Consider the following 11,332-nt stretch of genomic DNA (forward strand, 5'->3'; position numbering starts at 1 on the left):
AACAGCATGAATTGGTTGCTGTCATTTTGTTATGTGTTTTTTCATGGCCCCTGGTTTCCTTGTTCCATATTATTTTCTGTTCTGATCTCATTATTTTTATGAATCATGTTATCATTTCCTTTGTTGCTGTTGTTTTAGTATATGCTGAATATTTGTGCTTGACCTCTTTTTTTTATTGTGATGTGAATGTTTATCATTTTTCTTTGAGATACTCTGTGATTTAAAATTTTTCCCTGACATTAGAACAGCTCATTCTATCTTGCAACTCTCTTGACTTCCTCACCATTTAGAAGTTCTGTAACTACACAGTATTTTCCCTCTATTTGGTTTGTAGTTGTCCTCTCTTGTGACTTGATGTCTCTGGTTCCCTGTTTAAAATCTTGTAAGCTTATTTTACTTTGGATATGTCTATAGCTGTGGTTTCTGGGTTATGTCATCTTGTTTACTAATGGTTGGTTGTTTGCTTTTTTTTTTTTTTTTTTTCGTTCTCTATTCAAAGGCTTAAGGAGCTCTGGTAGCATAGTGCCTAAAGCATTTGACTGTTAACAGAAGGCTGGAGGTTCAAACCCACAAGCCACTCCTTGGAAGGAAAGTTGTGCAATCTACTTCTGTAGTGATAATGCTTTGGAAACCCAAGGAGGGGTCACTATGAGTCGGGTTCAACTCAAAGGCATATAACAACAACAACAACATTCAAAGGACTACCTTTAGTATCTCTTGTAAGGTTGGTCTGGTTTTAAAAAATTCCTTTAGGTTTTGCTTATCTGGAAATATCATCATATTTAAAGAACAATTTTGCTGGGTATATAATTCTTGGTTTAAAATTTTTCTTTTTCAGAATTTTATATATACCTTCCCGTTGCCATCTCACTTGGATGGTTTCTGCTGAGAAATCGATGCTTATTCTTACTGGTTGTCCTTTGTAAGGCACTTTTTGGTTTTCCTGTGCTGCTTTCAGGATTCTTTCTTTGTCTTTTATTTTGATGAGTTTGATTAAGATATGTCTTGGTGATTTTCTTTTGGGGTCTATTCTGTTTGGAGCTTGTTGGAATTCTTGAATGGATATATTCTCATCTTGCATTATATCAGGGAAGTTCTCTTCCAACAAATCTTGGACAATTTTCTCAGTGGTTTCATTTTTCTCTTCCTGTTCTGGAATTCCAATGACATGTAGGTTATTCCTTTGATGATAACCCACATGATCCTTAGGCTTTCTTCAGTTTATTTTGATCTTTTTCTGATTGATCCCTTTCCAAAGAAGTATTCAGGTATTGGTCTTCAGTCTCATTAATTCTGTCTTCCATTGCATCAATTCTACTCCTCTGTCCTTTCAATGTGTTATCTAATTCTGAAAATTTAGTATTAATCTTCTGGATTTCTATATGTAGATTTAGAATAATTTCTAATTTTTCATTTATTTTGTCATTTTTTCTTGTATTTTCTTCCAAAATTCTTCTAGGATTTTGTCTGTGTTTTGCTTGGTCTTTCAATCTTTTAAAGATACCTAAATATAATTCTTTTGAATTCCTTATCAGAGAGTTCCAATGCTGCTTCTTCCTCAGGGATGTGTTCTGGGTGTGTATCCTCCTGCCTTGTTTCTACCACTTTATCTTGCTTATTTGTGTGGACTGTGATGATCTGTTGTCTCTAAGACATCGTGGAATTGTTGTATTTTGATCTCTGTTAACTATTTGTGAAGAGCAGCCAAGAGTGAGTCAGGCTCTACTTGGTGGTTTTTTATCTTTGGCCTGTTGGTGAAGAAGGAAGTGGTGGTTGTCACTCAGTAAGTGAAGTTTCAGGAGGTGTGGGTGTAGTTGTGTCATATGGGGATTGTTTTTGTCTTCCACTCAGTTAGACAAAAATAACAATTGCATAGCCATCAAAAAAGTAAAAGTAGATGGACAAAAAAAAAAAAAACACAGTGTAATCACACAGGAATAGTAACCAAAAAAAGAAAAGAGGAAAAAGGAAAAAGAAAAAGAAAAACAAACAAACAAACAAAACCCCACAATACTGCAGAGAGGGCAATAAGAGGAAAAAAAGGTAGAAAAGGAGAATAATGAAGAAAAAAATGGGAAAAAAGAAAAACAAGTAATGGGGTCAACCACAAAAAAGAAAAATAATTGCAACCAGGAACAGGGAAAAGAAACAAAGTTAAAAACTAGAACTTGCAAGGGGAAGAATAAAGAATAATAGTAAGAACAACAAAAGTAATAATAATAATAGTAGTTTTAAAACAGATAAAAACAAACAAACTAAAAAACAGAAAAAAGAAAAAAAATTGAGACAGAGCACCCAGGCTCTGTCTGAACATGCAGACTGGGATGGAATTCCTGCCGGCCTAGAGGGTGGGTGGGAGTGAGGAATAGCAGCACCTCCATTCACCAAGAGGGTGTGGAGTATAAAAGTAACAAGGGGAATGTGGCACCTTTCCAGTCATCTGCATCCAGAATGTTCTTGCAGTTCCTGGCAAGGGAGCCTGTTCTTAAGTTCTTGGAATCTGGGAGAATGATGTCATTTTAAATACCCAAAATGGTCAAACTACTTGTAAACATTCAAAATGACTGCACCCTCCAGACAGGCAAAAATCTAAAGCTCAGCTCACCTTCCACTTTGCTGCTTTCCCTTTTATTCATCAGCCACCAGAGCAGTCCTCTGTACAGTCCCTGGCTAGCAGGGCTGATTTTTAGGTTAATTATTATGTGCTACCATCACTCAGCAATATCCAAGCTGTCTGTGCCGTCAGGATCACTGCCAGACTGCAGCTCCATATGTCTCCTTTTTTAGTGTTTTCATACGTATTTTTCTGCTAGTTGGCATTTAGTCCCCTTCTATATCCTTCCCTTCAAGGCCCAGGGGTCCAGGATTATTTTCTGTATCTGTGTTAATTGGTTCTCCTTTTCTTTGTTGAAGAAGGTCTGTGCAGTCTTCCTGCCTATTCTGCCATCTTACTAGAACTATATACTCTTCATTCAAGAGCAAGTTTCAGTCTCTTCTGATATCTATTTTGGTCCTTTTTGTTTTCCTGTGTTTTTAATAACATTTTGCTTTCTTCCTGTATGTTTTCTTAATGTCATCCCACATTTAATTCGGTTTTTGGTCATCAGTGTACAATGTATAAAATCTGTTCTTCAGATAGTCTCTAAATTCAGATGGGCTATAATCAATATAATATTTTGGCTCTGGTGGATTTGTTTTAATTGTCTTCACTTTCTACTTGAACTTGCATATGAGCAGCTGATGATCTGTTCTACAGTCAGCTCCTGAACTTGATTTGGCTGAACACATTAAGTTTCTCCATTGCTTCTTTCCACAGATATAGTCTATGTGATTTCTGTGTATGCCACCTGATGAGGTCCATGTGTATAGCCACCATTTTTGTTACTGAAAAAAAGTATTTGCAGTGAGTAAGTAGTTGGCAAAGAATGCTGAAAGTATCATGGACTGCTAAAAGAACTAGCAAATCTGTCCTGAAAAAAAAGTGCAGCTGGAATGCTCCTTGGAAGCATGAATTGCCAGACTTTATCTCACCTTCTTTGGTCAAGTTGTAAGAAGGGACCATTCCCTGGAGAAGGATATCATACTTGGTAAAGTGAAGGGGTGACCAAAAAAGGGAAGGCCCTCAACAAGATGGATTGACACAGTGGCTACAATGATAGGTTCAGGTATAGCAGGGATAGTGGAGCTGGCACAGGAATGGCCAGTGTTTCATTCTGCTGTGCATAGGTTGCTATGAGTTGGAGATGAATTGACAGGACCTAACAACAACAAAACGAAGTAGTTGGTCTTGCAAAATTTTATCATGTGATCTCCAGTGCCATTTCTATCACCAAGGCTATATTTTCCAACTACTAGTGATCTGTCTTTGCTTCCAACTTTCACCTTTTAATCACCAGTAATAATTGATATATCTTGATTGCATGTTTAGTCAATTTCAGAATGGAGAATTTGGTAAACTCTTCAGTTCCCTAGTCTTTGGCTGTAGTGGTTGATGTGTAAATTTGAATATTAGTAGTATTATCTGATCTTCCTGTAGATGTATGGATATTTTCCTATCACTGAGAGCGTTGTACTTCAGGATAGATCTTGAAACATTCTTTGTGATGATGAAGGCCACAACATTTCTCTTCAATTTGTAATTCCCAGCATAGTAGATCATATGGTTGTTGTTCTGGTTACCTAGTGCTGCTCTGACAAGAATATACCACAATGTGATGGCTTGAACAAACAGGAATTTATTTTCTTAAAGTTTGGAAGGCTAGAAGTCCAAATTCAAAGTGCCAGGTTCTAGGGGCTATGTGAAAACCACTCGATCTTGGGCTTCAGCTCTGCCTCTTGCTCATGTCCCACTGAAACTGGATGCATCTCTTCACTCAGGAAACTACTGGCTTCTGAGGCTAACAAGCCCAAGGTCGACAAATACAATGGCACAGTCCTGATGTTACCAAACCATATGGCAGGCCATTAATTTGTCTCTTGAAAGTGTCAAGGTGGTAGAGTGGCTGAACAATGACATGGCTACATGCAAGGTTCAAGCATGCCATAGACTAGGAACCATACCCAAGGCTTTTCCTTATATACATGAAATAAACTACATCTCTAAGGTTGCTACTTAGCACAATCAACTTGGAGTTGATTACCAGCCTCATCATGGGGAATACTACATCCAGCTGCCCAACCACTCAACCAGGCTAGCCAAGTTGACACACAAATTTAACCACCACAATTCCACCCCTTGTCAACTTGGCACCTGTACACATCTTCAGTGGATGGTATCTGTACAGATCTCTTCACGGGGTGGCTCCAGTCCTCTAGTTCCTGAGTGCTGACCTCATCCCCTTGTCCTAGCAGGCCCATTATTTTCCCTTTTGGGTATGGCAGCCCTGTCCCCTCACTCTTGGGCAGCAGCTATGACTCCATCCCACTAGCTCACATGAACAAGCAGCCCCACACTCCAGAACCAAGTTGGTGAAGGTCTGGCTTTGAAACCTAGGGCGCTGTGGTGATTCCACCCCCAAAGGCTATGGTCCTACTCTTTCAGGCTGAGGCAGCTTTGCTTCCATTTCCTTGGTCTCTCTCCTTCTGCTGATTAATGCTGAAGGCAATCCACTCCACCTGAAATCTTCCTGCCCCGAAAGCATTCAGCTTTCTTGCTCCATGGGCCAGCCATCCTGCTATTCCATTTCATGTCGGTCTTTTCTACCAAGTAATGCCCAAAGGGAACCCCCTCTGCCAGGAAACCACCTGTGCAATGGCATCCAGCTTTCGCCTCCATAGTCTGGTAAGGCTGTCACTGTCAAATGACAGTTCTCTCAGCTCTGCTTCTGCCATATCTTGTGCTGGTCTCTCATTTCTACTCCTGCCATCTCTCATGCTGTGTATTGGGATCTCTCTGCCAGGATTGAAGGTCAAGGACTCACTCCACTCCTTTTCCCACATTTTAGGTATCTGTCAGAGCAGCACTCCACTCTCTAGATACCATATTCTGTTCTGGCTACCTAGTGCTGCTCTGATAAGAATATATCACAAATGCAATGGCTTGAACAAACAGGAGTTTATTCTCTTACAGCTTGGGAGGCTAGAAGTCCAATTTCAAAATGCCAGGCTCTAGGGGTTTTGTGAGAGCCACTCGACCTTGGGCTTTAGCTCTGCCTCTTGCTCCCGGCCCACTGAAGCTAGAGGCATCTCTTCAGTCAGGCGGCTACTGGCTGCTGAGGCTAATAAGCCCAAGGTCGACAAATAAAATGGCACAGTCCTGATGTCATCAAACTACATGGCATACCATTAATACAAGTCTCTTGAAAGTCCCAAGGTTGGCAGAGCATGTCAAGCTGCTGAACAATGACATGGCTACATGTAGGGTTCAAGCATGCCATAAGCTAGAGACCATTCCCAAAGCTGTTTTTTGTATACAGGAAGCAGACCACATACCAAAGGCAGCTATTCAGCTGCTCACAGTAAATCCCACCATGGAGTTGGTTACCAGTCTCATCATGGGTAATACTACATCCAGCTACTCAGACACTCAACCAGGCTAGCCAAGTTGACAAACAAACTTAACCACCACAGTTTTCTGATTCAGAATGGCCAAAACCAGTCCATTTCAACTCACTAATACTGCCTAAGATATCAATCTTCACATGTTCTGTTTCATTTTTTACAACTTCCAATTTTCCTAGATTCATATTTTGTACATTCCAAATTCCAATTATTAATGGATATTTGCAGCTGTTTCTTCCTATTTTGAGTCATGCCTCATCAGCAAAGGGAGGTCACTAAAGCTTTACTCCATTCATGTCATTAAGGTTGACTCTACTTTGTGGAGGCAGCTCTTCCCCAGTCATATTTTGAGTGCTTTCTGACCTGAGAGGCTCATCTTCTGGTACTATTTAAGACAGTGTTTCAGAGCTGTTCATCAAGTTTTCTAATAATGTATCAGAAAGAGTTTCACTGCTATTTATAAGGTTTTCACTGGCCAATTCTTTGGGAAGTGGAAGGCCCCTTTCTTTCTCTGAGTTTGCCTTAGTTTAGAAGCTCTGCTAAAACCTGTCCATCATGGGTGACCCTGCTGGTGGCATACACTGCAGCTTCACAGCAATATTCAAATCACCACTGAATGACCAACTGACAGATGAGTCGTGGTTTTGAGAAACTGGTGTGAACAAATTGCATAAATATATTCCCTTCTCTTTGTCAGCAAGTATAGCAAGGATCATGGAAATGACATGGGATCTGATGGTGTTTCATTCTGCTGAGCATGGGGTCACTGTGAGTTGGAAATGACTCGACAGCACCTAACAACAACAACTTTATTTTTCTTTTCCTCTCTTTTTTCTTTTGGATTGGTAGGAAGGATGTTATATGGATATATCTGTATACAACTATTGTGCTTTTAATTGAGTCCTCTAGAAAGATAATTTGAAGTGCTAACCCCCAGCACCTGTGAATGTGATTTTTTTTCAATGCCTTTGCAATTGTAATTAGTTAAGATGAAGTCATACTGGAATCAGTTGAGTAACAATATGTCTGGTGTCTTTTAAAAGATGAGAACACACAAGGAGAGACAGACACAGAGGGAAGAAGAACATGTGGATATGGTGCCAGAGATTGGAGGGATGCATCTACAAGCCAAGGAATGCCAAGGATTTCCAGGAACCACCAGAAACTAGGAAGAAGCAAGGAAGAATCATCCTTCTAGAACCTTTGAGAGAATATGGACCTATTGATACCTGATTTCAGACTTCACCTCCAAAACTGTGAGACAATCAATTTACATTGTTCAAACCCATCCACCTCATGGTGCATTTTTATAGCATCCCTATGAAACCAGTACAAAAAGTAATAGGCAATTAGGTACAAAAATAAACTTAGAGTAAAAGAAATATTGACTTCCAACTTGAGGACCTGTTGTATGCTTGTTTTCTCTACAGTATAGTATTTTAACTCTTTTTATCACTTATGTATATGATTGTGCAGTGTCTTTATAAAATACTAGAGTGAAGGTGAATTAAATCATATTAAAAAACCAAACCAAAACAAAGTAAACCTGATAAAGAATGGTAGGGAAATAACTGTTATTGCCTCTTTTTCACTTTCTTTCAGAGAATGAGGCAGTGGTATATTTCACATAGGAATAGTGAGCACTTTTTAGGTTTTGAAGGTCATGTTACTCGGGTATATGTGTAAAATTGAAATAGCTGATAATAACATGTATTTAGCCTGTGAAGTACAATTTAGGAAAGGTGAAATTAAATTCTTGTCTGATATCTATAAACATGATATTCTCATTTGAATGGAGATAAGAATCTAATTAGCTGATGTACAATTTCTATCTTCAAGAACTTGTTTAAATAGTACAATTTCTATCTTCAAGACTTTCACAATCTTAAACCAAGTAGATCTTCATCAACCTATTAAAAAATTAATATCTGTGTTAGACTGGGTTCTCTAGAGAAACAAAACCAGTAAAGCATATGCATATAGAGAAAGATAAATTTATCTTAAGAAAATGGCTCACACACTTATAGAAGCTGACAAGTCCAAAGTTCTTGCACCAAACATCAAGCTGGAGGCTTTTCCTGACTCATGCTGCTGCAGGGGCTGAGGAGCTCAAGGTTGGCAGGCAGTATACTGTCTGTTGACTCCAACAAATGATGAATCCAAAATCTCCAGGCTGAATGTTGGATTGTTCACTCACAGACAGTTGTAGGCAGCACAACAGAATCACAATCCACAGAAGAGTGTCCTTTTCCAAGTATGTCCATAAGTATACTGGAAGCAGGCCACACCCCTAGGGAAACTCCTTTTCAGTGGATTGGCTACTCAAAACATATCTATCTGAGCCCATCATTGGAACAACCCATATCAAAATTGCTTAAACCACACAGAATTGTGGTCCAGCCAAGTTGACACACAGCTCCAACTATCACAGTCCACCCCTTGTCAACTTGGCAGTTGTACACATCTTCTTAACCATATATAATCTCTAAATAAGGACAATCATAAATTCATATTTGTACCTTACCTGATATGCTAACACATACAACTGAAACACATTAACCTTATTTACGTTTCACAGTTCATAACAGAAGGAAACAAAAATATTTGATGAAAGTTTACAATGAATAAACATAACAATCACAGTCCTTGTTTCTGCAACTGGTCATGTGGTCGTACCTGATATTCAGAACTACCTTCTTCCACCACCCATTCTGTATTTCCCTTGCCCTCAGCAAGCATCTCAGCAGGTCAAGGTTCTTTGCCTGCTAGGGTGACCCAAACCTTCATTCCTGAAGAGTCTGGACCATTAGCAATCATATCAGAATTGGGGTGCTGTAATTTTCCATTGACTTTTATCACAGGGTGTAATAGTACTAAAAGACATCCTAAAAAAATCTCCTGTATTCCAGACATATTCTTCTTTACCTCCATTATGTAATGTCAATCCAATTTCCCCTTGGTAGTCAGGATCTATCTCACCAGAGAGTACAGTAATACCTGTCTTTCTTTGTTGATCCAGAGGCATGAGGAAACCAAAATGGCTGGGTGGTATTCTTAATTTCCAGTTCAATGCAATCAGTATTATGTCTCCAGGTGGAAGTTTTCCTACCTTTGGGACTAAGATCTCCAGACCTGCAGAGCATAGGGTAGCAGGGACAGGAAACAAAAATTTTTTTGAGTGGGTTAGAAGGGGTAATGGTGAGTGGTACCACTACCATTTCCAACCTTTTGTTCCTGGACCCGTGAATCCTGGCTATTGGAGAAACAGCACCATATATTGGACACTGGTTTAGAGCATATACAGCCTCCTGGAGAACATTGCTCCAACCCTTCAAGGTATTGCCATCAAGCTGGTGCCATAATTGTGTTTTCAGTAGGCCATTCCATCGTTCTATCAAGCCAGCTGCTTCAGGATGATGGGGGACATGTTAAGACCAGTGAATTCCTTGAGCATAGGCTCATTGCCACACTTCATTTACTGTGAAGTGAGTCCTTTGATCTGAAGCAATGCTATGTGGGATACCGTGATGGTGGATAAGGCATTCTGTAAGTCTATGGATGGTAGTTTTGGCAGAAGCATTGCATGCAGGGAAGGTAAATAAATATCCAGAATAAGTATCTGATTCAATAAGAACAAAATGCTGTCCTATGCATGATGGAAGTGGTCCAATGTAATCAACTTGCCACCATGTTGATGGCTGATCACCCTGAGGAATGGTTTCATATCGTTGACTCAGTGTTGGTCTCTGCTGCTGCCAGATTGGGCACTCAGCAGTGGTGGTAGTCAAATCAGCCTTGGTAAGTGGGAGTCCATGTTGCTGAGCCTATGCATAACCTCCCTCCCTCCCACCATGGCCACTTTGTTCATGAACCCATTAGGCAATGACAAGAGTGCCTGGAGAAAAAGGATGACTGGTTTCCACTGAACGTGTCATCCTATCCACTTGATTGTTAAAGCCTTCCTCTGCCGAGGTCACCTTTTGTTTGGCATTCACATGAGACACAAATATCTTTACTCCTTTGGAACATTCAGAGAGATCTATCCACATACCTCTTTCCCATACACCTTTGTCACCAATTTTCCAATCATGTTCCTTCCAAGTCCCAGATCATCCAGCCAAGCCATTAGCCACAGCCCATGAATCTGGATATAATCTCACATCTGGCCATTTCTTATTCCATGCAAAGTGAACAGCCTATTGGAAAGATTGGCTCAAAGTTCTACCCATTTGAAAGATTTCCCTTCACCACTGTCCTTCAAGGAACTCCCAGAAAGGGGCTGTGGTACTGCTGCTGTCCACTTTTGAGTGGTGCCTGCATATCATGCAGAATCTTCTGTAAACCAGGCACGAGTTTTCTCTTCCTCAGTCAACTGATCATAAGGAACTCCCCATGAGGCCATAGGTGCAGACTGGGAAAGGGAAGGTAATGTACCTAGAGTGGAGGCCATAGGTATTTGGGCCACTTCCTCATGCAACTTACTTGTACCTTCAGGTCCTTCTCAAGCCTGATCTCTGATATACTGCTTCCATTTGATGGTGGACTGCTGCCATGCATGTCCAACTTCATGACTCTGTGGATCAGACAACACCCAGTTCATGAAGGGTAGCTCAGGCCTCATGGTGACTTGGTGGCCCATGGTTAGGTGTACAGTCTCTACTAAAGCCCAATAACAAGCTAAAAGCTGTTTCTCAAAAGGAGAGTAGTTATCTGCAGATCTTTGCTCCAAAATCCCAAGGGTCTGCATTGCGATTCACCAATAGAGACCTGCCAAAGACTCCAAACAGCGTCTCTCTCTACTACAGACACTTCAAGCACCATTGGATCAGCTGGATCATATGGCCCAAGTGGCAGAGCAGCCTGTACGGCAGCCTGAACCTATTGCAGAGCCTTCAGTTGTTCTGGGCCCCACTTAAAACTAGCAGCTTTTTGAGTCACTTGATAAATAGTCCAAAACAATACACCCAAATGAGGGATATGTTGCCTCCAAAATCCAAAGAGGCCCACCAGACATTGTGCCCCCTTTTTAGTTGTGGGAAAAACCAGATACAATAACTTATCCTTCACTTTAGTAGGAATATCTCAACATGCCCCACACCATTGGACCTCTAGAAATTTCACAATTGCTTGTGAAAAGTTGGTGAAAGTTGCCTGAATTTTTGTTGGGTTAATTTCCCAACTTCTAGCATGCATATGGCTCACCACTAAGTCTAGAGTCATCAATACTTCTTCCTTACTAGGTCCAATCAGCATAGTATCAATATAATGGACCAGTGTGATGTCTTGTGGAAATGAAAGACAACCAAGATCCCTACAGACTAAATTATGATAT

The sequence above is a fragment of the Orycteropus afer genome, unplaced genomic scaffold (assembly GCF_000298275.1).
Source record: "Orycteropus afer afer isolate SDZICR_OR568_19922 unplaced genomic scaffold, OryAfe1.0 scaffold00335, whole genome shotgun sequence".
Taxonomy (NCBI): Eukaryota; Metazoa; Chordata; class Mammalia; order Tubulidentata; family Orycteropodidae; genus Orycteropus; species Orycteropus afer.